The following is a 27,283-nucleotide window of genomic DNA, read 5'->3' as shown; positions in this document are numbered from 1 at the left end:
GTTATAGCCCATGTTTTTTGAAATTTTGAAAAAAAAAGTTAGCCTCGTTTCTCATCATTTTGGACCGTGGGCTATAGCCCATATCGTACGGCATACTATAACGCGCAGTTTTTAATCATTTTTGAAGATTTGAAAAAAATGACGAAATGACAAAAACGATGGGTTATAGCCCATGTTTTTTGAAATTTTGAAAAAAAAAGTTAGCCTCGTTTCTCATCATTTTGGACCGTGGGCTATAGCCCATATCGTACGGCATACTATAGCTCGCAGTTTTTCATCATTTTTGAAGATTTGAAAAAAATGACGAAATGACAAAAACGATGGGTTATAGCCCATGTTTTTTGAAATTAAAAAAAAAAAAGTTAGCCTCGTTTCTCATCATTTTGGACCGTGGGCTATAGCCCATATCGTACGGCATACTATAGCGCGCCGTTTTTCATCATTTTTGAGGATTTGAAAAAAATGACGAAATGACAAAAACGATGGGTTATAGCCCATGTTTTTTGAAATTTTGAAAAAAAAAGTTAGCCTCGTTTCTCATCATTTTGGACCGTGGGCTATAGCCCATATCGTACGGCATACTATAGCGCGCCGTTTTTCATGATTTTTGAGGATTTGAAAAAAATGACGAAATGACAAAAACGATGGGTTATAGCCCATGTTTTTTGAAATTTTGGAAAAAAAGGTTAGCCTCGTTTCTCATCATTTTGGACCGTGGGCTATAGCCCATATCGTACGGCATACTACAGCGCGCAGTTTTTCATCATTTTTGAAGATTTGAAAAAAATGACGAAATGACAAAAACGATGGGTTATAGCCCATGTTTTTTTAAATTAAAAAAAAAAAAGTTAGCCTCGTTTCTCATCATTTTGGACCGTGGGCTATAGCCCATATCGTACGGCATACTATAGCACGCCGTTTTTCATCATTTTTGAGGATTTGAAAAAAATGACGAAATGACAAAAACGATGGGTTATAGCCCATGTTTTTTGAAATTTTGAAAAAAAAAGTTAGCCTCGTTTCTCATCATTTTGGACCGTGGGCTATAGCCCATATCATACGGCATACTATAGCGCGCAGTTTTTCATCATTTTTGAAGATTTTAAAAAAATGACGAAATGACAAAAACGATGGGTTATAGCCCATGTTTTTTGAAATTTTGAAAAAAAAAGTTAGCCTCGTTTCTCATCATTTTGGACCGTGGGCTATAGCCCATATCGTACGGCATACTATAGCCCGCCGTTTTTCATCATTTTTGAAGATTTGAAAAAAATGACGAAATGACAAAAACGATGGGTTATAGCCCATGTTTTTTGAAATTTTGAAAAAAAAGTTAGCCTCGTTTCTCATCATTTTGGACCGTGGGCTATAGCCCATATCGTACGGCATACTATAGCGCGCAGTTTTTCATCATTTTTGAAGATTTGAAAAAAATGACGAAATGACAAAAACGATGGGTTATAGCCCATGTTTTTTGAAATTTTGAAAAAAAAAGTTAGCCTCGTTTCTCATCATTTTGGACCGTGGGCTATAGCCCATATCGTACGGCATACTATAGCGCACAGTTTTTCATCATTTTTGAAGATTTGAAAAAAATAACGAAATGACAAAAACGATGGGTTATAGCCCATGTTTTTTGAAAAAAGAAAAAAAAAAGTTAGCCTTGTTTCTCATCATTTTGGACCGTGGGCTATAGCCCATATCGTACGGCATACTATAGCGCACCGTTTTTCATCATTTTTGAGGATTTGAAAAAAATGACGAAATGACAAAAACGATGGGTTATAGCCCATGTTTTTTGAAATTTTGAAAAAAAAAGTTAGCCTCGTTTCTCATCATTTTGGACCGTGGGCTATAGCCCATATCGTACGGCATACTACAGCGCACAGTTTTTCATCATTTTTGAAGATTTGAAAAAAATGACGAAATGACAAAAACGATGGGTTATAGCCCATGTTTTTTGAAATTTTGAAAAAAAAAGTTAGCCTCGTTTCTCATCATTTTGGACCGTGGGCTATAGCCCATATCGTACGGCATACTATAGCTCGCAGTTTTTCATCATTTTTGAAGATTTGAAAAAAATGACGAAATGACAAAAACGATGGGTTATAGCCCATGTTTTTTGAAATTTTGAAAAAAAAAGTTAGCATCGTTTCTCATCATTTTGGACCGTGGGCTATAGCCCATATCGTACGGCATACTATAGCGCGCAGTTTTTCATCATTTTTGAAGATTTGAAAAAAATGACGAAATGACAAAAACGATGGGTTATAGCCCAAGTTTTTTGGAAAAAAAAAAAAAAAAGTTAGCCTCGTTTCTCATCATTTTGGACCGTGGGCTATAGCCCATATCGTACGGCATACTATAGCGCGCCGTTTTTCGTCATTTTTGAGGATTTGAAAAAAATGACGAAATGACAAAAACGATGGGTTATAGCCCATGTTTTTTGAAATTTTGAAAAAAAAAGTTAGCCTCGTTTCTCATCATTTTGGACCGTGGGCTATAGCCCATATCGTACGGCATACTATAGCGCACAGTTTTTCATCATTTTTGAAGATTTGAAAAAAATGACGAAATGACAAAAACGATGGGTTATAGCCCATGTTTTTTGAAATTTTGAAAAAAAAAGTTAGCCTCGTTTCTCATCATTTTGGACCGTGGGCTATAGCCCATATCGTACGGCATACTATAGCGCGCAGTTTTTAATCATTTTTGAAGATTTGAAAAAAATGACGAAATGACAAAAACGATGGGTTATAGCCCATGTTTTTTGAAAAAAGAAAAAAAAAAGTTAGCCTCGTTTCTCATCATTTTGGACCGTGGGCTATAGCCCATATCGTACGGCATACTTTAGCGCACCGTTTTTCATCATTTTTGAGGATTTGAAAAAAATGACGAAATGACAAAAACGATGGGTTATAGCCCATGTTTTTTGAAATTTTGAAAAAAAAAGTTAGCCTCGTTTCTCATCATTTTGGACCGTGGGCTATAGCCCATATCGTACGGCATACTACAGCGCACAGTTTTTCATCATTTTTGAAGATTTGAAAAAAATGACGAAATGACAAAAACGATGGGTTATAGCCCATGTTTTTTGAAATTTTGAAAAAAAAAGTTAGCCTCGTTTCTCATCATTTTGGACCGTGGGCTATAGCCCATATCGTACGGCATACTATAGCTCGCAGTTTTTCATCATTTTTGAAGATTTGAAAAAAATGACGAAATGACAAAAACGATGGGTTATAGCCCATGTTTTTAGAAATTTTGAAAAAAAAAGTTAGCCTCGTTTCTCATCATTTTGGACCGTGGGCTATAGCCCATATCGTACGGCATACTATAGCGCGCAGTTTTTCATCATTTTTGAAGATTTGAAAAAAATGACGAAATGACAAAAACGATGGGTTATAGCCCATGTTTTTTGAAAAAAAGAAAAAAAAAGTTAGCCTCGTTTCTCATCATTTTGGACCGTGGGCTATAGCCCATATCGTACGGCATACTATAGCGCGCCGTTTTTCATCATTTTTGAGGATTTGAAAAAAATGACGAAATGACAAAAACGATGGGTTATAGCCCATGTTTTTTGAAATTTTGAAAAAAAAAGTTAGCCTCGTTTCTCATCATTTTGGACCGTGGGCTATAGCGCATATCGTACGGCATACTATAGCGCGCAGTTTTTAATCATTTTTGAAGATTTGAAAAAAATGACGAAATGACAAAAACGATGGGTTATAGCCCATGTTTTTTGAAAAAAGAAAAAAAAAGTTAGCCTCGTTTCTCATCATTTTGGACCGTGGGCTATAGCCCATATCGTACGGCATACTATAGCGCGCCGTTTTTCATCATTTTTGAGGATTTGAAAAAAATGACGAAATGACAAAAACGATGGGTTATAGCCCATGTTTTTTGAAAATTTGAAAAAAAAAGTTAGCCTCGTTTCTCATCATTTTGGACCGTGGGCTATAGCCCATATCGTACGGCATACTACAGCGCACAGTTTTTCATCATTTTTGAAGATTTGAAAAAAATGACGAAATGACAAAAACGATGGGTTATAGCCCATGTTTTTTGAAATTTTGAAAAAAAAAGTTAGCCTCGTTTCTCATCATTTTGGACCGTGGGCTATAGCCCATATCGTACGGCATACTATAGCGCGCAGTTTTTCATCATTTTTGAAGATTTGAAAAAAATGACGAAATGACAAAAACGATGGGTTATAGCCCATGTTTTTTGAAATTTTGAAAAAAAAAGTTAGCCTCGTTTCTCATCATTTTGGACTGTGGGCTATAGCCCATATCGTACGGCATACTATAGCGCGCAGTTTTTAATCATTTTTGAAGATTTGAAAAAAATGACGAAATGACAAAAACGATGGGTTATAGCCCATGTTTTTTGAAATTTTGAAAAAAAAAGTTAGCCTCGTTTCTCATCATTTTGGACCGTGGGCTATAGCCCATATCGTACGGCATACTATAGCTCGCAGTTTTTCATCATTTTTGAAGATTTGAAAAAAATGACGAAATGACAAAAACGATGGGTTATAGCCCATGTTTTTTTAAATTAAAAAAAAAAAAGTTAGCCTCGTTTCTCATCATTTTGGACCGTGGGCTATAGCCCATATCGTACGGCATACTATAGCGCGCCGTTTTTCATCATTTTTGAGGATTTGAAAAAAATGACGAAATGACAAAAACGATGGGTTATAGCCCATGCTTTTTGAAATTTTGAAAAAAAAAGTTAGCCTCGTTTCTCATCATTTTGGACCGTGGGCTATAGCCCATATCGTACGGCATACTATAGCGCGCCGTTTTTCATGATTTTTGAGGATTTGAAAAAAATGACGAAATGACAAAAACGATGGGTTATAGCCCATGTTTTTTGAAATTTTGGAAAAAAAAGTTAGCCTCGTTTCTCATCATTTTGGACCGTGGGCTATAGCCCATATCGTACGGCATACTACAGCGCGCAGTTTTTCATCATTTTTGAAGATTTGAAAAAAATGACAAAATGACAAAAACGATGGGTTATAGCCCATGTTTTTTTTAATTAAAAAAAAAAAAGTTAGCCTCGTTTCTCATCATTTTGGACCGTGGGCTATAGCCCATATCGTACGGCATACTATAGCGCGCCGTTTTTCATCATTTTATAGGATTTGAAAAAAATGACGAAATGACAAAAACGATGGGTTATAGCCCATGTTTTTTGAAATTTTGAAAAAAAAAGTTAGCCTCGTTTCTCATCATTTTGGACCGTGGGCTATAGCCCATATCGTACGGCATACTATAGCGCGCAGTTTTTCATCATTTTTGAAGATTTGAAAAAAATGACGAAATAACAAAAACGATGGGTTATAGCCCATGTTTTTTGAAATTTTGAAAAAAAAAGTTAGCCTCGTTTCTCATCATTTTGGACCGTGGGCTATAGCCCATATCGTACGGCATACTATAGCGCGCAGTTTTTCATCATTTTTGAAGATTTGAAAAAAATGACGAAATGACAAAAACGATGGGTTATAGCCCATGTTTTTTGAAAAAAGAAAAAAAAAAAGTTAGCCTCGTTTCTCATCATTTTGGACCGTGGGCTATAGCCCATATCGTACGGCATACTATAGCGCGCCGTTTTTCATCATTTTTGTGGATTTGAAAAAAATGACGAAATGACAAAAACGATGGGTTATAGCCCATGTTTTTTGAAATTTTGAAAAAAAAAGTTAGCCTCGTTTCTCATCATTTTGGACCGTGGGCTATAGCCCATATCGTACGGCATACTATAGCGCGCAGTTTTTCATCATTTTTGAAGATTTGAAAAAAATGACGAAATGACAAAAACGATGGGTTATAGCCCATGTTTTTTGAAAAAAAAAAAAAAAAAGTTAGCCTCGTTTCTCATCATTTTGGACCGTGGGCTATAGCCCATATCGTACGGCATACTATAGCGCGCCGTTTTTCATCATTTTTGAGGATTTGAAAAAAATGACGAAATGACAAAAACGATGGGTTATAGCCCATGTTTTTTGAAATTTTGAAAAAAAAAGTTAGCCTCGTTTCTCATCATTTTGGACCGTGGGCTATAGCCCATATCGTACGGCATACTATAGCGCGCAGTTTTTCATCATTTTTGAAGATTTGAAAAAAATGACGAAATGACAAAAACGATGGGTTATAGCCCATGTTTTTTGAAATTTTGGAAAAAAAAGTTAGCCTCGTTTCTCATCATTTTGGACCGTGGGCTATAGCCCATATCGTACGGCATACTATAGCGCGCAGTTTTTCATCATTTTTGAAGATTTGAAAAAAATGACGAAATGACAAAAACGATGGGTTATAGCCCATGTTTTTTGAAATTTTGAAAAAAAAAGTTAGCCTCGTTTCTCATCATTTTGGACCGTGGGCTATAGCCCATATCGTACGGCATACTATAGCGCGCCGTTTTTCATCATTTTTGAGGATTTGAAAAAAATGACGAAATGACAAAAACGATGGGTTATAGCCCATGTTTTTTGAAATTTTGAAAAAAAAAGTTAGCCTCGTTTCTCATCATTTTGGACCGTGGGCTATAGCCCATATCGTACGGCATACTATAGCGCGCAGTTTTTCATCATTTTTGAAGATTTGAAAAAAATGACGAAATGACAAAAACGATGGGTTATAGCCCATGTTTTTTGAAATTTTGAAAAAAAAAGTTAGCCTCGTTTCTCATCATTTTGGACCGTGGGCTATAGCCCATATCGTACGGCATACTATAGCGCGCAGTTTTTCATCATTTTTGAAGATTTGAAAAAAATGACGAAATGACAAAAACGATGGGTTATAGCCCATGTTTTTTGAAATTTTGAAAAAAAAAGTTAGCCTCGTTTCTCATCATTTTGGACCGTGGGCTATAGCCCATATCGTACGGCATACTATAGCGCGCCGTTTTTCATCATTTTTGAGGATTTGAAAAAAATGACGAAATGACAAAAACGATGGGTTATAGCCCATGTTTTTTGAAATTTTGAAAAAAAAAGTTAGCCTCGTTTCTCATCATTTTGGACCGTGGGCTATAGCCCATATCGTACGGCATACTATAGCGCGCCGTTTTTCATCATTTTTGAGGATTTGAAAAAAATGACGAAATGACAAAAACGATGGGTTATAGCCCATGTTTTTTGAAATTTTGAAAAAAAAAGTTAGCCTCGTTTCTCATCATTTTGGACCGTGGGCTATAGCCCATATCGTACGGCATACTATAGCGCGCAGTTTTTCATCATTTTTGAAGATTTGAAAAAAATGACGAAATGACAAAAACGATGGGTTATAGCCCATGTTTTTTGAAACTTTGAAAAAAAAAGTTAGCCTCGTTTCTCATCATTTTGGACCGTGGGCTATAGCCCATATCGTACGGCATACTATAGCGCGCCGTTTTTCATCATTTTTGAGGATTTGAAAAAAATGACGAAATGACAAAAACGATGGGTTATAGCCCATGTTTTTTGAAACTTTGAAAAAAAAAGTTAGCCTCGTTTCTCATCATTTTGGACCGTGGGCTATAGCCCATATCGTACGGCATACTATAGCGCGCCGTTTTTCATCATTTTTGAGGATTTGAAAAAAATGACGAAATGACAAAAACGATGGGTTATAGCCCATGTTTTTTGAAATTTTGAAAAAAAAAGTTAGCCTCGTTTCTCATCATTTTGGACCGTGGGCTATAGCCCATATCGTACGGCATACTATAGCGCGCCGTTTTTCATCATTTTTGAGGATTTGAAAAAAATGACGAAATGACAAAAACGATGGGTTATAGCCCATGTTTTTTGAAATTTTGAAAAAAAAAGTTAGCCTCGTTTCTCATCATTTTGGACCGTGGGCTATAGCCCATATCGTACGGCATACTATAGCGCGCCGTTTTTCATCATTTTTGAGGATTTGAAAAAAATGACGAAATGACAAAAACGATGGGTTATAGCCCATGTTTTTTGAGATTTTGAAAAAAAAAGTTAGCCTCGTTTCTCATCATTTTGGACCGTGGGCTATAGCCCATATCGTACGGCATACTATAGCGCGCAGTTTTTCATCATTTTTGAAGATTTGAAAAAAATGACGAAATGACAAAAACGATGGGTTATAGCCCATGTTTTTTGAAAAAAAAAAAAAAAAGTTAGCCTCGTTTCTTATCATTTTGGACCGTGGGATATAGCCCATATCGTACGGCATACTATAGCGCGCCGTTTTTCATCATTTTTGAGGATTTGAAAAAAATGACGAAATGACAAAAACGATGGGTTATAGCCCATGTTTTTTGAAATTTTGAAAAAAAAAGTTAGCCTCGTTTCTCATCATTTTGGACCGTGGGCTATAGCCCATATCGTACGGCATACTATAGCGCGCCGTTTTTCATCATTTTTGAGGATTTGAAAAAAATGACGAAATGACAAAAACGATGGGTTATAGCCCATGTTTTTTGAAATTTTGAAAAAAAAAGTTAGCCTCGTTTCTCATCATTTTGGACCGTGGGCTATAGCCCATATCGTACGGCATACTATAGCGCGCAGTTTTTCATCATTTTTGAAGATTTGAAAAAAATTACGAAATGACAAAAACGATGGGTTATAGCCCATGTTTTTTGAAATTTTGAAAAAAAAAGTTAGCCTCGTTTCTCATCATTTTGGACCGTGGGCTATAGCCCATATCGTACGGCATACTATAGCGCGCCGTTTTTCATCATTTTTGAGGATTTGAAAAAAATGACGAAATGACAAAAACGATGGGTTATAGCCCATGTTTTTTGAAATTTTGAAAAAAAAAGTTAGCCTCGTTTCTCATCATTTTGGACCGTGGGCTATAGCCCATATCGTACGGCATACTATAGCGCGCAGTTTTTCATCATTTTTGAAGATTTGAAAAAAATGACGAAATGACAAAAACGATGGGTTATAGCCCATGTTTTTTGAAAAAAGAAAAAAAAAAAGTTAGCCTCGTTTCTCATCATTTTGGACCGTGGGCTATAGCCCATATCGTACGGCATACTATAGCGCGCCGTTTTTCATCATTTTTGAGGATTTGAAAAAAATGACGAAATGACAAAAACGATGGGTTATAGCCCATGTTTTTTGAAATTTTGAAAAAAAAAGTTAGCCTCGTTTCTCATCATTTTGGACCGTGGGCTATAGCCCATATCGTACGGCATACTATAGCGCGCAGTTTTTCATCATTTTTGAAGATTTGAAAAAAATGACGAAATGACAAAAACGATGGGTTATAGCCCATGTTTTTTGAAAAAAAAAAAAAAAAAGTTAGCCTCGTTTCTTATCATTTTGGACCGTGGGATATAGCCCATATCGTACGGCATACTATAGCGCGCCGTTTTTCATCATTTTTGAGGATTTGAAAAAAATGACGAAATGACAAAAACGATGGGTTATAGCCCATGTTTTTTGAAATTTTGAAAAAAAAAGTTAGCCTCGTTTCTCATCATTTTGGACCGTGGGCTATAGCCCATATCGTACGGCATACTATAGCGCGCCGTTTTTCATCATTTTTGAGGATTTGAAAAAAATGACGAAATGACAAAAACGATGGGTTATAGCCCATGTTTTTTGAAATTTTGAAAAAAAAAGTTAGCCTCGTTTCTCATCATTTTGGACCGTGGGCTATAGCCCATATCGTACGGCATACTATAGCGCGCAGTTTTTCATCATTTTTGAAGATTTGAAAAAAATTACGAAATGACAAAAACGATGGGTTATAGCCCATGTTTTTTGAAATTTTGAAAAAAAAGTTAGCCTCGTTTCTCATCATTTTGGACCGTGGGCTATAGCCCATATCGTACGGCATACTATAGCGCGCAGTTTTTCATCATTTTTGAAGATTTGAAAAAAATGACGAAATGACAAAAACGATGGGTTATAGCCCATGTTTTTTGAAATTTTGAAAAAAAAAGTTAGCCTCGTTTCTCATCATTTTGGACCGTGGGCTATAGCCCATATCGTACGGCATACTATAGCGCGCAGTTTTTCATCATTTTTGAAGATTTGAAAAAAATGACGAAATGACAAAAACGATGGGTTATAGCCCATGTTTTTTGAAATTTTGAAAAAAAAAGTTAGCCTCGTTTCTCATCATTTTGGACCGTGGGCTATAGCCCATATCGTACGGCATACTATAGCGCGCCGTTTTTCATCATTTTTGAGGATTTGAAAAAAATGACGAAATGACAAAAACGATGGGTTATAGCCCATGTTTTTTGAAATTTTGAAAAAAAAAGTTAGCCTCGTTTCTCATCATTTTGGACCGTGGGCTATAGCCCATATCGTACGGCATACTATAGCGCGCCGTTTTTCATCATTTTTGAGGATTTGAAAAAAATGACGAAATGACAAAAACGATGGGTTATAGCCCATGTTTTTTGAAATTTTGAAAAAAAAAGTTAGCCTCGTTTCTCATCATTTTGGACCGTGGGCTATAGCCCATATCGTACGGCATACTATAGCGCGCAGTTTTTCATCATTTTTGAAGATTTGAAAAAAATGACGAAATGACAAAAACGATGGGTTATAGCCCATGTTTAAAAAAAAAAAAAAAAAGAAAAGTTAGCCTCGTTTCTCATCATTTTGGACCGTGGGCTATAGCCCATATCGTACGGCATACTATAGCGCGCAGTTTTTCATCATTTTTGAAGATTTGAAAAAAATGACGAAATGACAAAAACGATGGGTTATAGCCCATGTTTTTTGAAATTTTGAAAAAAAAAGTTAGCCTCGTTTCTCATCATTTTGGACCGTGGGCTATAGCCCATATCGTACGGCATACTATAGCGCGCAGTTTTTCATCATTTTTGAAGATTTGAAAAAAATGACGAAATGACAAAAACGATGGGTTATAGCCCATGTTTTTTTAAATTAAAAAAAAAAAGTTAGCCTCGTTTCTCATCATTTTGGACCGTGGGCTATAGCCCATATCGTACGGCATACTATAGCGCGCCGTTTTTCATCATTTTTGAGGATTTGAAAAAAATGACGAAATGACAAAAACGATGGGTTATAGCCCATGTTTTTTGAAATTTTGAAAAAAAAAGTTAGCCTCGTTTCTCATCATTTTGGACCGTGGGCTATAGCCCATATCGTACGGCATACTATAGCGCGCCGTTTTTCATCATTTTTGAGGATTTGAAAAAAATGACGAAATGACAAAAACGATGGGTTATAGCCCATGTTTTTTGAAATTTTGAAAAAAAAAGTTAGCCTCGTTTCTCATCATTTTGGACCGTGGGCTATAGCCCATATCGTACGGCATACTATAGCGCGCCGTTTTTCATCATTTTTGAGGATTTGAAAAAAATGACGAAATGACAAAAACGATGGGTTATAGCCCATGTTTTTTGAAATTTTGAAAAAAAAAGTTAGCCTCGTTTCTCATCATTTTGGACCGTGGGCTATAGCCCATATCGTACGGCATACTATAGCGCGCAGTTTTTCATCATTTTTGAAGATTTGAAAAAAATGACGAAATGACAAAAACGATGGGTTATAGCCCATGTTTAAAAAAATAAAAATAAAAAAGTTAGCCTCGTTTCTTATCATTTTGGACCGTGGGCTATAGCCCATATCGTACGGCATACTATAACGCGCCGTTTTTCATCATTTTTGAGGATTTGAAAAAAATGACGAAATGACAAAAACGATGGGTTATAGCCCATGTTTTTTGAAATTTTGAAAAAAAAAGTTAGCCTCGTTTCTCATCATTTTGGACCGTGGGCTATAGCCCATATCGTACGGCATACTATAGCGCGCAGTTTTTCATCATTTTTGAAGATTTGAAAAAAATGACGAAATGACAAAAACGATGGGTTATAGCCCATGTTTTTTGAAAAAAAAAAAAAAAAAAGTTAGCCTCGTTTCTCATCATTTTGGACCGTGGGCTATAGCCCATATCGTACGGCATACTACAGCGCGCAGTTTTTCATCATTTTTGAAGATTTGAAAAAAATGACGAAATGACAAAAACGATGGGTTATAGCCCATGTTTTTTGAAATTTTGAAAAAAAAAGTTAGCCTAGTTTCTCATCATTTTGGACCGTGGGCTATAGCCCATATCGTACGGCATACTATAGCGCGCCGTTTTTCATCATTTTTGAGGATTTGAAAAAAATGACGAAATGACAAAAACGATGGGTTATAGCCCATGTTTTTTGAAATTTTGAAAAAAAAAGTTAGCCTCGTTTCTCATCATTTTGGACCGTGGGCTATAGCCCATATCGTACGGCATACTATAGCGCGCCGTTTTTCATCATTTTTGAGGATTTGAAAAAAATGACGAAATGACAAAAACGATGGGTTATAGCCCATGTTTTTTGAAATTTTGAAAAAAAAAGTTAGCCTCGTTTCTCATAATTTTGGACCGTGGGCTATAGCCCATATCGTACGGCATACTATAGCGCGCAGTTTTTCATCATTTTTGAAGATTTGAAAAAAATGACGAAATGACAAAAACGATGGGTTATAGCCCATGTTTTTTGAAATTTTGAAAAAAAAAGTTAGCCTCGTTTCTCATCATTTTGGACCGTGGGCTATAGCCCATATCGTACGGCATACTATAGCGCGCAGTTTTTCATCATTTTTGAAGATTTGAAAAAAATGACGAAATGACAAAAACGATGGGTTATAGCCCATGTTTTTTTAAATAAAAAAATAAAAAAGTTAGCCTCGTTTCTCATCATTTTGGACCGTGGGCTATAGCCCATATCGTACGGCATACTACAGCGAGCAGTTTTTCATCATTTTTGAGGATTTGAAAAAAATTACGAAATGACAAAAACGATGGGTTATAGCCCATGTTTTTTGAAATTTTGAAAAAAAAAGTTAGCCTCGTTTCTCATCATTTTGGACCGTGGGCTATAGCCCATATCGTACGGCATACTACAGCGAGCAGTTTTTCATCATTTTTGAGGATTTGAAAAAAATTACGAAATGACAAAAACGATGGGTTATAGCCCATGTTTTTTGAAATTTTGAAAAAAAAAGTTAGCCTCGTTTCTTATCATTTTGGACCGTGGGCTATAGCCCATATCGTACGGCATACTATAGCGCGCAGTTTTTCATCATTTTTGAAGATTTGAAAAAAATGACGAAATGACAAAAACGATGGGTTATAGCCCATGTTTTTTGAAATTTTGAAAAAAAAAGTTAGCCTCGTTTCTCATCATTTTGGACCGTGGGCTATAGCCCATATCGTACGGCATACTATAGCGCGCCGTTTTTCATCATTTTTGAGGATTTGAAAAAAATGACGAAATGACAAAAACGATGGGTTATAGCCCATGTTTTTTGAAATTTTGAAAAAAAAAGTTAGCCTCGTTTCTCATCATTTTGGACCGTGGGCTATAGCCCATATCGTACGGCATACTATAGCGCGCCGTTTTTCATCATTTTTGAGGATTTGAAAAAAATGACGAAATGACAAAAACGATGGGTTATAGCCCATGTTTTTTGAAATTTTGAAAAAAAAAGTTAGCCTCGTTTCTCATAATTTTGGACCGTGGGCTATAGCCCATATCGTACGGCATACTATAGCGCGCAGTTTTTCATCATTTTTGAAGATTTGAAAAAAATGACGAAATGACAAAAACGATGGGTTATAGCCCATGTTTTTTGAAATTTTGAAAAAAAAAGTTAGCCTCGTTTCTCATCATTTTGGACCGTGGGCTATAGCCCATATCGTACGGCATACTATAGCGCGCAGTTTTTCATCATTTTTGAAGATTTGAAAAAAATGACGAAATGACAAAAACGATGGGTTATAGCCCATGTTTTTTTAAATAAAAAAAAAAAAAAGTTAGCCTCGTTTCTCATCATTTTGGACCGTGGGCTATAGCCCATATCGTACGGCATACTACAGCGAGCAGTTTTTCATCATTTTTGAGGATTTGAAAAAAATTACGAAATGACAAAAACGATGGGTTATAGCCCATGTTTTTTGAAATTTTGAAAAAAAAAGTTAGCCTCGTTTCTCATCATTTTGGACCGTGGGCTATAGCCCATATCGTACGGCATACTACAGCGCGCAGTTTTTCATCATTTTTGAAGATTTGAAAAAAATGACGAAATGACAAAAACGATGGGTTATAGCCCATGTTTTTTGAAATTTTGAAAAAAAAAGTTAGCCTCGTTTCTCATCATTTTGGACCGTGGGCTATAGCCCATATCGTACGGCATACTATAGCGCGCCGTTTTTCATCATTTTTGAGGATTTGAAAAAAATGACGAAATGACAAAAACGATGGGTTATAGCCCATGTTTTTTGAAATTTTGAAAAAAAAAGTTAGCCTCGTTTCTCATCATTTTGGACCGTGGGCTATAGCCCATATCGTACGGCATACTATAGCGCGCAGTTTTTCATCATTTTTGAAGATTTGAAAAAAATGACGAAATGACAAAAACGATGGGTTATAGCCCATGTTTTTTGAAAAAAGAAAAAAAAAAAGTTAGCCTCGTTTCTCATCATTTTGGACCGTGGGCTATAGCCCATATCGTACGGCATACTATAGCGCGCCGTTTTTCATCATTTTTGAGGATTTGAAAAAAATGACAAAATGACAAAAACGATGGGTTATAGCCCATGTTTTTTGAAATTTTGAAAAAAAAAGTTAGCCTCGTTTCTCATCATTTTGGACCGTGGGCTATAGCCCATATCGTACGGCATACTATAGCGCGCAGTTTTTCATAATTTTTGAAGATTTGAAAAAATGACGAAATGACAAAAACGATGGGTTATAGCCCATGTTTTTTGAAAAAAAAAGTTAGCCTCGTTTCTCATCATTTTGGACCGTGGGCTATAGCCCATATCGTACGGCATACTATAGCGCGCAGTTTTTCATCATTTTTGAAGATTTGAAAAAAATGACGAAATGACAAAAACGATGGGTTATAGCCCATGTTTTTTTAAATTAAAAAAAAAAAAGTTAGCCTCGTTTCTCATCATTTTGGACCGTGGGCTATAGCCCATATCGTACGGCATACTATAGCGCGCCGTTTTTCATCATTTTTGAGGATTTGAAAAAAATGACGAAATGACAAAAACGATGGGTTATAGCCCATGTTTTTTGAAATTTTGAAAAAAAAAGTTAGCCTCGTTTCTCATCATTTTGGACCGTGGGCTATAGCCCATATCGTACGGCATACTATAGCGCGCAGTTTTTCATCATTTTTGAAGATTTGAAAAAAATGACGAAATGACAAAAACGATGGGTTATAGCCCATGTTTTTTGAAATTTTGAAAAAAAAAGTTAGCCTCGTTTCTCATCATTTTGGACCGTGGGCTATAGCCCATATCGTACGGCATACTATAGCGCGCCGTTTTTCATCATTTTTGAGGATTTGAAAAAAATGACGAAATGACAAAAACGATGGGTTATAGCCCATGTTTTTTGAAATTTTGAAAAAAAAAGTTAGCCTCGTTTCTCATCATTTTGGACCGTGGGCTATAGCCCATATCGTACGGCATACTATAGCGCGCAGTTTTTCATCATTTTTGAAGATTTGAAAAAAATGACGAAATGACAAAAACGATGGGTTATAGCCCATGTTTTTTGAAAAAAGAAAAAAAAAAGTTAGCCTCGTTTCTCATCATTTTGGACCGTGGGCTATAGCCCATATCGTACGGCATACTATAGCGCGCCGTTTTTCATCATTTTTGAGGATTTGAAAAAAATGACGAAATGACAAAAACGATGGGTTATAGCCCATGTTTTTTGAAATTTTGAAAAAAAAAGTTAGCCTCGTTTCTCATCATTTTGGACCGTGGGCTATAGCCCATATCGTACGGCATACTATAGCGCGCAGTTTTTCATCATTTTTGAAGATTTGAAAAAAATGACGAAATGACAAAAACGATGGGTTATAGCCCATGTTTTAAAAAAAAAAAAAAAAGAAAAGTTAGCCTCGTTTCTCATCATTTTGGACCGTGGGCTATAGCCCATATCGTACGGCATACTATAGCGCGCAGTTTTTCATCATTTTTGAAGATTTGAAAAAAATGACGAAATGACAAAAACGATGGGTTATAGCCCATGTTTTTTGAAATTTTGAAAAAAAAAGTTAGCCTCGTTTCTCATCATTTTGGACCGTGGGCTATAGCCCATATCGTACGGCATACTATAGCGCGCAGTTTTTCATCATTTTTGAAGATTTGAAAAAAATGACGAAATGACAAAAACGATGGGTTATAGCCCATGTTTTTTTAAATTAAAAAAAAAAAGTTAGCCTCGTTTCTCATCATTTTGGACCGTGGGCTATAGCCCATATCGTACGGCATACTATAGCGCGCCGTTTTTCATCATTTTTGAGGATTTGAAAAAAATGACGAAATGACAAAAACGATGGGTTATAGCCCATGTTTTTTGAAATTTTGAAAAAAAAAGTTAGCCTCGTTTCTCATCATTTTGGACCGTGGGCTATAGCCCATATCGTACGGCATACTATAGCGCGCCGTTTTTCATCATTTTTGAGGATTTGAAAAAAATGACGAAATGACAAAAACGATGGGTTATAGCCCATGTTTTTTGAAATTTTGAAAAAAAAAGTTAGCCTCGTTTCTCATCATTTTGGACCGTGGGCTATAGCCCATATCGTACGGCATACTATAGCGCGCAGTTTTTCATCATTTTTGAAGATTTGAAAAAAATGACGAAATGACAAAAACGATGGGTTATAGCCCATGTTTTTTTAAATTAAAAAAAAAAAAGTTAGCCTCGTTTCTCATCATTTTGGACCGTGGGCTATAGCCCATATCGTACGGCATACTATAGCGCGCCGTTTTTCATCATTTTTGAGGATTTGAAAAAAATGACGAAATGACAAAAACGATGGGTTATAGCCCATGTTTTTTGAAATTTTGAAAAAAAAAGTTAGCCTCGTTTCTCATCATTTTGGACCGTGGGCTATAGCCCATATCGTACGGCATACTATAGCGCGCCGTTTTTCATCATTTTTGAGGATTTGAAAAAAATGACGAAATGACAAAAACGATGGGTTATAGCCCATGTTTTTTGAAATTTTGAAAAAAAAAGTTAGCCTCGTTTCTCATCATTTTGGACCGTGGGCTATAGCCCATATCGTACGGCATACTATAGCGCGCAGTTTTTCATCATTTTTGAAGATTTGAAAAAAATGACGAAATGACAAAAACGATGGGTTATAGCCCATGTTTAAAAAAAATAAAAAATAAAAAAGTTAGCCTCGTTTCTTATCATTTTGGACCGTGGGCTATAGCCCATATCGTACGGCATACTATAGCGCGCCGTTTTTCATCATTTTTGAGGATTTGAAAAAAATGACGAAATGACAAAAACGATGGGTTATAGCCCATGTTTTTTGAAATTTTGAAAAAAAAAGTTAGCCTCGTTTCTCATCATTTTGGACCGTGGGCTATAGCCCATATCGTACGGCATACTATAGCGCGCAGTTTTTCATCATTTTTGAAGATTTGAAAAAAATGACGAAATGACAAAAACGATGGGTTATAGCCCATGTTTTTTGAAAAAAAAAAAAAAAAAAGTTAGCCTCGTTTCTCATCATTTTGGACCGTGGGCTATAGCCCATATCGTACGGCATACTACAGCGCGCAGTTTTTCATCATTTTTGAAGATTTGAAAAAAATGACGAAATGACAAAAACGATGGGTTATAGCCCATGTTTTTTGAAATTTTGAAAAAAAAAGTTAGCCTCGTTTCTCATCATTTTGGACCGTGGGCTATAGCCCATATCGTACGGCATACTATAGCGCGCCGTTTTTCATCATTTTTGAGGATTTGAAAAAAATGACGAAATGACAAAAACGATGGGTTATAGCCCATGTTTTTTGAAATTTTGAAAAAAAAAGTTAGCCTCGTTTCTCATCATTTTGGACCGTGGGCTATAGCCCATATCGTACGGCATACTATAGCGCGCCGTTTTTCATCATTTTTGAGGATTTGAAAAAAATGACGAAATGACAAAAACGATGGGTTATAGCCCATGTTTTTTGAAATTTTGAAAAAAAAAGTTAGCCTCGTTTCTCATAATTTTGGACCGTGGGCTATAGCCCATATCGTACGGCATACTATAGCGCGCAGTTTTTCATCATTTTTGAAGATTTGAAAAAAATGACGAAATGACAAAAACGATGGGTTATAGCCCATGTTTTTTGAAATTTTGAAAAAAAAAGTTAGCCTCGTTTCTCATCATTTTGGACCGTGGGCTATAGCCCATATCGTACGGCATACTATAGCGCGCAGTTTTTCATCATTTTTGAAGATTTGAAAAAAATGACGAAATGACAAAAACGATGGGTTATAGCCCATGTTTTTTTAAATAAAAAAATAAAAAAGTTAGCCTCGTTTCTCATCATTTTGGACCGTGGGCTATAGCCCATATCGTACGGCATACTACAGCGAGCAGTTTTTCATCATTTTTGAGGATTTGAAAAAAATTACGAAATGACAAAAACGATGGGTTATAGCCCATGTTTTTTGAAATTTTGAAAAAAAAAGTTAGCCTCGTTTCTCATCATTTTGGACCGTGGGCTATAGCCCATATCGTACGGCATACTACAGCGAGCAGTTTTTCATCATTTTTGAGGATTTGAAAAAAATTACGAAATGACAAAAACGATGGGTTATAGCCCATGTTTTTTGAAATTTTGAAAAAAAAAGTTAGCCTCGTTTCTCATCATTTTGGACCGTGGGCTATAGCCCATATCGTACGGCATACTATAGCGCGCAGTTTTTCATCATTTTTGAAGATTTGAAAAAAATGACGAAATGACAAAAACGATGGGTTATAGCCCATGTTTTTTGAAATTTTGAAAAAAAAAGTTAGCCTCGTTTCTCATCATTTTGGACCGTGGGCTATAGCCCATATCGTACGGCATACTATAGCGCGCCGTTTTTCATCATTTTTGAGGATTTGAAAAAAATGACGAAATGACAAAAACGATGGGTTATAGCCCATGTTTTTTGAAATTTTGAAAAAAAAAGTTAGCCTCGTTTCTCATCATTTTGGACCGTGGGCTATAGCCCATATCGTACGGCATACTATAGCGCGCCGTTTTTCATCATTTTTGAGGATTTGAAAAAAATGACGAAATGACAAAAACGATGGGTTATAGCCCATGTTTTTTGAAATTTTGAAAAAAAAAGTTAGCCTCGTTTCTCATAATTTTGGACCGTGGGCTATAGCCCATATCGTACGGCATACTATAGCGCGCAGTTTTTCATCATTTTTGAAGATTTGAAAAAAATGACGAAATGACAAAAACGATGGGTTATAGCCCATGTTTTTTGAAATTTTGAAAAAAAAAGTTAGCCTCGTTTCTCATCATTTTGGACCGTGGGCTATAGCCCATATCGTACGGCATACTATAGCGCGCAGTTTTTCATCATTTTTGAAGATTTGAAAAAAATGACGAAATGACAAAAACGATGGGTTATAGCCCATGTTTTTTTAAATAAAAAAAAAAAAAGTTAGCCTCGTTTCTCATCATTTTGGACCGTGGGCTATAGCCCATATCGTACGGCATACTACAGCGAGCAGTTTTTCATCATTTTTGAGGATTTGAAAAAAATTACGAAATGACAAAAACGATGGGTTATAGCCCATGTTTTTTGAAATTTTGAAAAAAAAAGTTAGCCTCGTTTCTCATCATTTTGGACCGTGGGCTATAGCCCATATCGTACGGCATACTACAGCGCGCAGTTTTTCATCATTTTTGAAGATTTGAAAAAAATGACGAAATGACAAAAACGATGGGTTATAGCCCATGTTTTTTGAAATTTTGAAAAAAAAAGTTAGCCTCGTTTCTCATCATTTTGGACCGTGGGCTATAGCCCATATCGTACGGCATACTATAGCGCGCCGTTTTTCATCATTTTTGAGGATTTGAAAAAAATGACGAAATGACAAAAACGATGGGTTATAGCCCATGTTTTTTGAAATTTTGAAAAAGAAAGTTAGCCTCGTTTCTTATCATTTTGGACCGTGGGCTATAGCCCATATCGTACGGCATACTATAGCGTGCAGTTTTTCATCATTTTTGAAGATTTGAAAAAAATGACGAAATGACAAAAACGATGGGTTATAGCCCATGTTTTTTGAAAAAAGAAAAAAAAAAAGTTAGCCTCGTTTCTCATCATTTTGGACCGTGGGCTATAGCCCATATCGTACGGCATACTATAGCGCGCCGTTTTTCATCATTTTTGAGGATTTGAAAAAAATGACAAAATGACAAAAACGATGGGTTATAGCCCATGTTTTTTGAAATTTTGAAAAAAAAAGTTAGCCTCGTTTCTCATCATTTTGGACCGTGGGCTATAGCCCATATCGTACGGCATACTATAGCGCGCAGTTTTTCATCATTTTTGAAGATTTGAAAAAATGACGAAATGACAAAAACGATGGGTTATAGCCCATGTTTTTTGAAAAAAAAAAAAAAAAAAAGTTAGCCTCGTTTCTCATCATTTTGGACCGTAGGCTATAGCCCATATCGTACGGCATACTATAGCGCGCCGTTTTTCATCCATTTTGAGGATTTGAAAAAAATGACGAAATGACAAAAACGATGGGTCGTACGGCATACTATAGCGCGCCGTTTTTCATCATTTTTGAGGATTTGAAAAAAATGACGAAATGACAAAAACGATGGGTTATAGCCCATGTTTTTTGAAATTTTGAAAAAAAAAGTTAGCCTCGTTTCTCATCATTTTGGACCGTGGGCTATAGCCCATATCGTACGGCATACTATAGCGCGCAGTTTTTCATCATTTTTGAAGATTTGAAAAAAATGACGAAATGACAAAAACGATGGGTTATAGCCCATGTTTTTTGAAACTTTGAAAAAAAAAGTTAGCCTCGTTTCTCATCATTTTGGACCGTGGGCTATAGACCATATCGTACGGCATACTATAGCGCGCCGTTTTTCATCATTTTTGAGGATTTGAAAAAAATGACGAAATGACAAAAACGATGGGTTATAGCCCATGTTTTTTGAAATTTTGAAAAAAAAAGTTAGCCTCGTTTCTCATCATTTTGGACCGTGGGCTATAGCCCATATCGTACGGCATACTATAGCGCGCAGTTTTTCATCATTTTTGAAGATTTGAAAAAATGACGAAATGACAAAAACGATGGGTTATAGCCCATGTTTTTTGAAATTTTGAAAAAAAAAGTTAGCCTCGTTTCTCATCATTTTGGACCGTGGGCTATAGCCCATATCGTACGGCATACTATAGCGCGCAGTTTTTCATCATTTTTGAAGATTTGAAAAAATGACGAAATGACAAAAACGATGGGTTATAGCCCATGTTTTTTGAAATTTTGAAAAAAAAAGTTAGCCTCGTTTCTCATCATTTTGGACCGTGGGCTATAGCCCATATCGTACGGCATACTATAGCGCGCCGTTTTTCATCATTTTTGAGGATTTGAAAAAAATGACGAAATGACAAAAACGATGGGTTATAGCCCATGTTTTTTGAAATTTTGAAAAAAAAAGTTAGCCTCGTTTCTCATAATTTTGGACCGTGGGCTATAGCCCATATCGTACGGCATACTATAGCGCGCAGTTTTTCATCATTTTTGAAGATTTGAAAAAAATGACGAAATGACAAAAACGATGGGTTATAGCCCATGTTTTTTGAAATTTTGAAAAAAAAAGTTAGCCTCGTTTCTCATCATTTTGGACCGTGGGCTATAGCCCATATCGTACGGCATACTATAGCGCGCAGTTTTTCATCATTTTTGAAGATTTGAAAAAAATGACGAAATGACAAAAACGATGGGTTATAGCCCATGTTTTTTTAAATAAAAAAAAAAAAAAGTTAGCCTCGTTTCTCATCATTTTGGACCGTGGGCTATAGCCCATATCGTACGGCATACTACAGCGAGCAGTTTTTCATCATTTTTGAGGATTTGAAAAAAATTACGAAATGACAAAAACGATGGGTTATAGCCCATGTTTTTTGAAATTTTGAAAAAAAAAGTTAGCCTCGTTTCTCATCATTTTGGACCGTGGGCTATAGCCCATATCGTACGGCATACTACAGCGCGCAGTTTTTCATCATTTTTGAAGATTTGAAAAAAATGACGAAATGACAAAAACGATGGGTTATAGCCCATGTTTTTTGAAATTTTGAAAAAAAAAGTTAGCCTCGTTTCTCATCATTTTGGACCGTGGGCTATAGCCCATATCGTACGGCATACTATAGCGCGCCGTTTTTCATCATTTTTGAGGATTTGAAAAAAATGACGAAATGACAAAAACGATGGGTTATAGCCCATGTTTTTTGAAATTTTGAAAAAGAAAGTTAGCCTCGTTTCTTATCATTTTGGACCGTGGGCTATAGCCCATATCGTACGGCATACTATAGCGTGCAGTTTTTCATCATTTTTGAAGATTTGAAAAAAATGACGAAATGACAAAAACGATGGGTTATAGCCCATGTTTTTTGAAAAAAGAAAAAAAAAAAGTTAGCCTCGTTTCTCATCATTTTGGACCGTGGGCTATAGCCCATATCGTACGGCATACTATAGCGCGCCGTTTTTCATCATTTTTGAGGATTTGAAAAAAATGACAAAATGACAAAAACGATGGGTTATAGCCCATGTTTTTTGAAATTTTGAAAAAAAAAGTTAGCCTCGTTTCTCATCATTTTGGACCGTGGGCTATAGCCCATATCGTACGGCATACTATAGCGCGCAGTTTTTCATCATTTTTGAAGATTTGAAAAAATGACGAAATGACAAAAACGATGGGTTATAGCCCATGTTTTTTGAAAAAAAAAAAAAAAAAAAGTTAGCCTCGTTTCTCATCATTTTGGACCGTAGGCTATAGCCCATATCGTACGGCATACTATAGCGCGCCGTTTTTCATCCATTTTGAGGATTTGAAAAAAATGACGAAATGACAAAAACGATGGGTCGTACGGCATACTATAGCGCGCCGTTTTTCATCATTTTTGAGGATTTGAAAAAAATGACGAAATGACAAAAACGATGGGTTATAGCCCATGTTTTTTGAAATTTTGAAAAAAAAAGTTAGCCTCGTTTCTCATCATTTTGGACCGTGGGCTATAGCCCATATCGTACGGCATACTATAGCGCGCAGTTTTTCATCATTTTTGAAGATTTGAAAAAAATGACGAAATGACAAAAACGATGGGTTATAGCCCATGTTTTTTGAAACTTTGAAAAAAAAAGTTAGCCTCGTTTCTCATCATTTTGGACCGTGGGCTATAGACCATATCGTACGGCATACTATAGCGCGCCGTTTTTCATCATTTTTGAGGATTTGAAAAAAATGACGAAATGACAAAAACGATGGGTTATAGCCCATGTTTTTTGAAATTTTGAAAAAAAAAGTTAGCCTCGTTTCTCATCATTTTGGACCGTGGGCTATAGCCCATATCGTACGGCATACTATAGCGCGCAGTTTTTCATCATTTTTGAAGATTTGAAAAAATGACGAAATGACAAAAACGATGGGTTATAGCCCATGTTTTTTGAAATTTTGAAAAAAAAAGTTAGCCTCGTTTCTCATCATTTTGGACCGTGGGCTATAGCCCATATCGTACGGCATACTATAGCGCGCAGTTTTTCATCATTTTTGAAGATTTGAAAAAATGACGAAATGACAAAAACGATGGGTTATAGCCCATGTTTTTTGAAATTTTGAAAAAAAAAGTTAGCCTCGTTTCTCATCATTTTGGACCGTGGGCTATAGCCCATATCGTACGGCATACTATAGCGCGCCGTTTTTCATCATTTTTGAGGATTTGAAAAAAATGACGAAATGACAAAAACGATGGGTTATAGCCCATGTTTTTTGAAATTTTGAAAAAAAAAGTTAGCCTCGTTTCTCATCATTTTGGACCGTGGGCTATAGCCCATATCGTACGGCATACTATAGCGCGCAGTTTTTCATCATTTTTGAAGATTTGAAAAAAATGACGAAATGACAAAAACGATGGGTTATAGCCCATGTTTTTTGAAACTTTGAAAAAAAAGTTAGCCTCGTTTCTCATCATTTTGGACCGTGGGATATAGCCCATATCGTACGGCATACTATAGCGCGCCGTTTTTCATCATTTTTGAGGATTTGAAAAAAATGACGAAATGACAAAAACGATGGGTTATAGCCCATGTTTTTTGAAATTTTGAAAAAAAAAGTTAGCCTCGTTTCTCATCATTTTGGACCGTGGGCTATAGCCCATATCGTACGGCATACTACAGCGCGCAGTTTTTCATCATTTTTGAAGATTTGAAAAAAATGACAAAAACGATGGGTTATAGCCCATGTTTTTTGAAATTTTGAAAAAAAAAGTTAGCCTCGTTTCTCATCATTTTGGACCGTGGGCTATAGCCCATATCGTACGGCATACTATAGCGCGCAGTTTTTCATCATTTTTGAAGATTTGAAAAAATGACGAAATGACAAAAACGATGGGTTATAGCCCATGTTTTTTGAAATTTTGAAAAAAAAAGTTAGCCTCGTTTCTCATCATTTTGGACCGTGGGCTATAGCCCATATCGTACGGCATACTATAGCGCGCCGTTTTTCATCATTTTTGAGGATTTGAAAAAAATGACGAAATGACAAAAACGATGGGTTATAGCCCATGTTTTTTGAAAATTTGAAAAAAAAAGTTAGCCTCGTTTCTCATCATTTTGGACCGTGGGCTATAGCCCATATCGTACGGCATACTATAGCGCGCAGTTTTTAATCATTTTTGAAGATTTGAAAAAAATGACGAAATGACAAAAACGATGGGTTATAGCCCATGTTTTTTGAAATTTTGAAAAAAAAAGTTAGCCTCGTTTCTCATCATTTTGGACCGTGGGCTATAGCCCATATCGTACGGCATACTATAGCGCGCAGTTTTTCATCATTTTTGAAGATTTGAAAAAATTACGAAATGACAAAAACGATGGGTTATAGCCCATGTTTTTTGAAAAAAAAAAAAAAAAAGTTAGCCTCGTTTCTCATCATTTTGGACCGTAGGCTATAGCCCATATCGTACGGCATACTATAGCGCGCCGTTTTTCATCCATTTTGAGGATTTGAAAAAAATGACGAAATGACAAAAACGATGGGTTATAGCCCATGTTTTTTGAAATTTTGAAAAAAAAAGTTAGCCTCGTTTCTCATCATTTTGGACCGTGGGCTATAGCCCATATCGTACGGCATACTATAGCGCGCAGTTTTTCATAATTTTTGAAGATTTGAAAAAAATGACGAAATGACAAAAACGATGGGTTATAGCCCATGTTTTTTGAAAAAAAAAGTTAGCCTCGTTTCTCATCATTTTGGACCGTGGGCTATAGCCCATATCGTACGGCATACTATAGCGCGCAGTTTTTCATCATTTTTGAAGATTTGAAAAAAATGACGAAATGACAAAAACGATGGGTTATAGCCCATGTTTTTTTAAATAAAAATAAAAAAGTTAGCCTCGTTTCTCATCATTTTGGACCGTGGGCTATAGCCCATATCGTACGGCATACTATAGCGCGCCGTTTTTCATCATTTTTGAGGATTTGAAAAAAATGACGAAATGACAACAACGATGGGTTATAGCCCATGTTTTTTGAAATTTTGAAAAAAAAAGTTAGCCTCGTTTCTCATCATTTTGGACCGTGGGCTATAGCCCATATCGTACGGCATACTATAGCACGCAGTTTTTCATCATTTTTGAAGATTTGAAAAAAATGACGAAATGACAAAAACGATGGGTTATAGCCCATGTTTTTTGAAATTTTGAAAAAAAAAGTTAGCCTCGTTTCTCATCATTTTGGACCGTGGGCTATAGCCCATATCGTACGGCATACTATAGCGCGCCGTTTTTCATCATTTTTGAGGATTTGAAAAAAATGACGAAATGACAAAAACGATGGGTTATAGCCCATGTTTTTTGAAATTTTGAAAAAAAAAGTTAGCCTCGTTTCTCATCATTTTAGACCATGGGCTATAGCCTATATCGTACGGCATACTATAGCACGCCGTTTTTCATCATTTTTGAAAAAAAATGTAATAATGAAAACAAAATTTGTATGTCTACTTCGAAGTTATGCACATTTTATGATAGGCCACTCCCATTGCATCTCCCCCACCCCTTTTAGCCAATTGGTCTGAAAGCACATGACCTTCATGCAACATTTCAGTCTTCTACAGCAAATATTGTAGCTGCTAGAGGGACGTTTAGGAAGATTTGACAAAACCGCTGGCGGCCATTTTGAAAAATGGCTTTCACACCCACCAGAATAAGAATTTGGGATGGCCCAATATCCAGTTTCGTTACCAATATATCTGTCAAAACCTGCCAAATTTGGCGCTTACGTCATAAAATGAACGATAGGTTAGCTATGCCGCCTCACTATGGAACGATAATCATTCCGAGACCATGGGCTATAGTCCATGATCTTGGAATGATTAGTCTATTTTTTCAAATCCTCCAAAATGAAAAACGGCATACTGAAAAAAAGTTCCATGGACTTCTAATATGGACCCCCAACTGACTGCCGAGTGTGACCGTGGACTGCCATTTTTGGTGGAAGGAGAAGAGAAAACCAAGAGTACCTTCGGGCTTGTCCCTAAATAGACTTGTAACCCAAATGTAGAGAGTACAAACGCAGTAAAGAACCTGGGGGTTATCATCTCTGAAAAGGCAACAATGAGCAGAAAATGAACCATGTAAATACAACAAATTGAGGGCACCGCAGGGAGTTGAACCCCATTCTGGTAAACCAGTAGTACCACACCAGTGCCTTAGTTTGTTTTGTTGTAATTTACAGGTCCAAAAGCAATCACATTCATAATAATTTGAATCATAATGGACTATAAATGATAGCCATGATTATGTCTTACAATTGAAATCGAATCGAGAAGAAGACTAAGGAAAACTCCTCAGACATAAACTAAGAAAATATTTTATTTTTCCGTGCTCATAAAGAGCTGCAAAGTGCTAAAAGTGAAAAGTGCAGCAGAAAACCTTTGGGTCATAGGCCCATCGTCAATGCCTCGCCTACTGACCGGCATGAATTAAGTTTTAGCTGCAAATGGCAGCATAAATAAATCACATCAATACACACCACATAATGTGATGTGAACTGACACGATGAAGCTTCACTCGCACATTATAAAAGACATACATCACATCAATCCACATCACATACCTAACCCTAGCCCTAACCCTAAATTCATCATGTGATGTGGGGATGACGTGATGAAGCCTTACTCACCAATGTGAAATGATACGAGACATAAACACACATCACATACCGGGC

This window comes from Protomyctophum bolini (genome assembly GCF_963924005.1).
Source record: "Protomyctophum bolini genome assembly, chromosome: 12".
NCBI classification, from domain to species: domain Eukaryota; kingdom Metazoa; phylum Chordata; class Actinopteri; order Myctophiformes; family Myctophidae; genus Protomyctophum; species Protomyctophum bolini.
Note: the sequence above shows the minus strand (reverse complement) of the source record.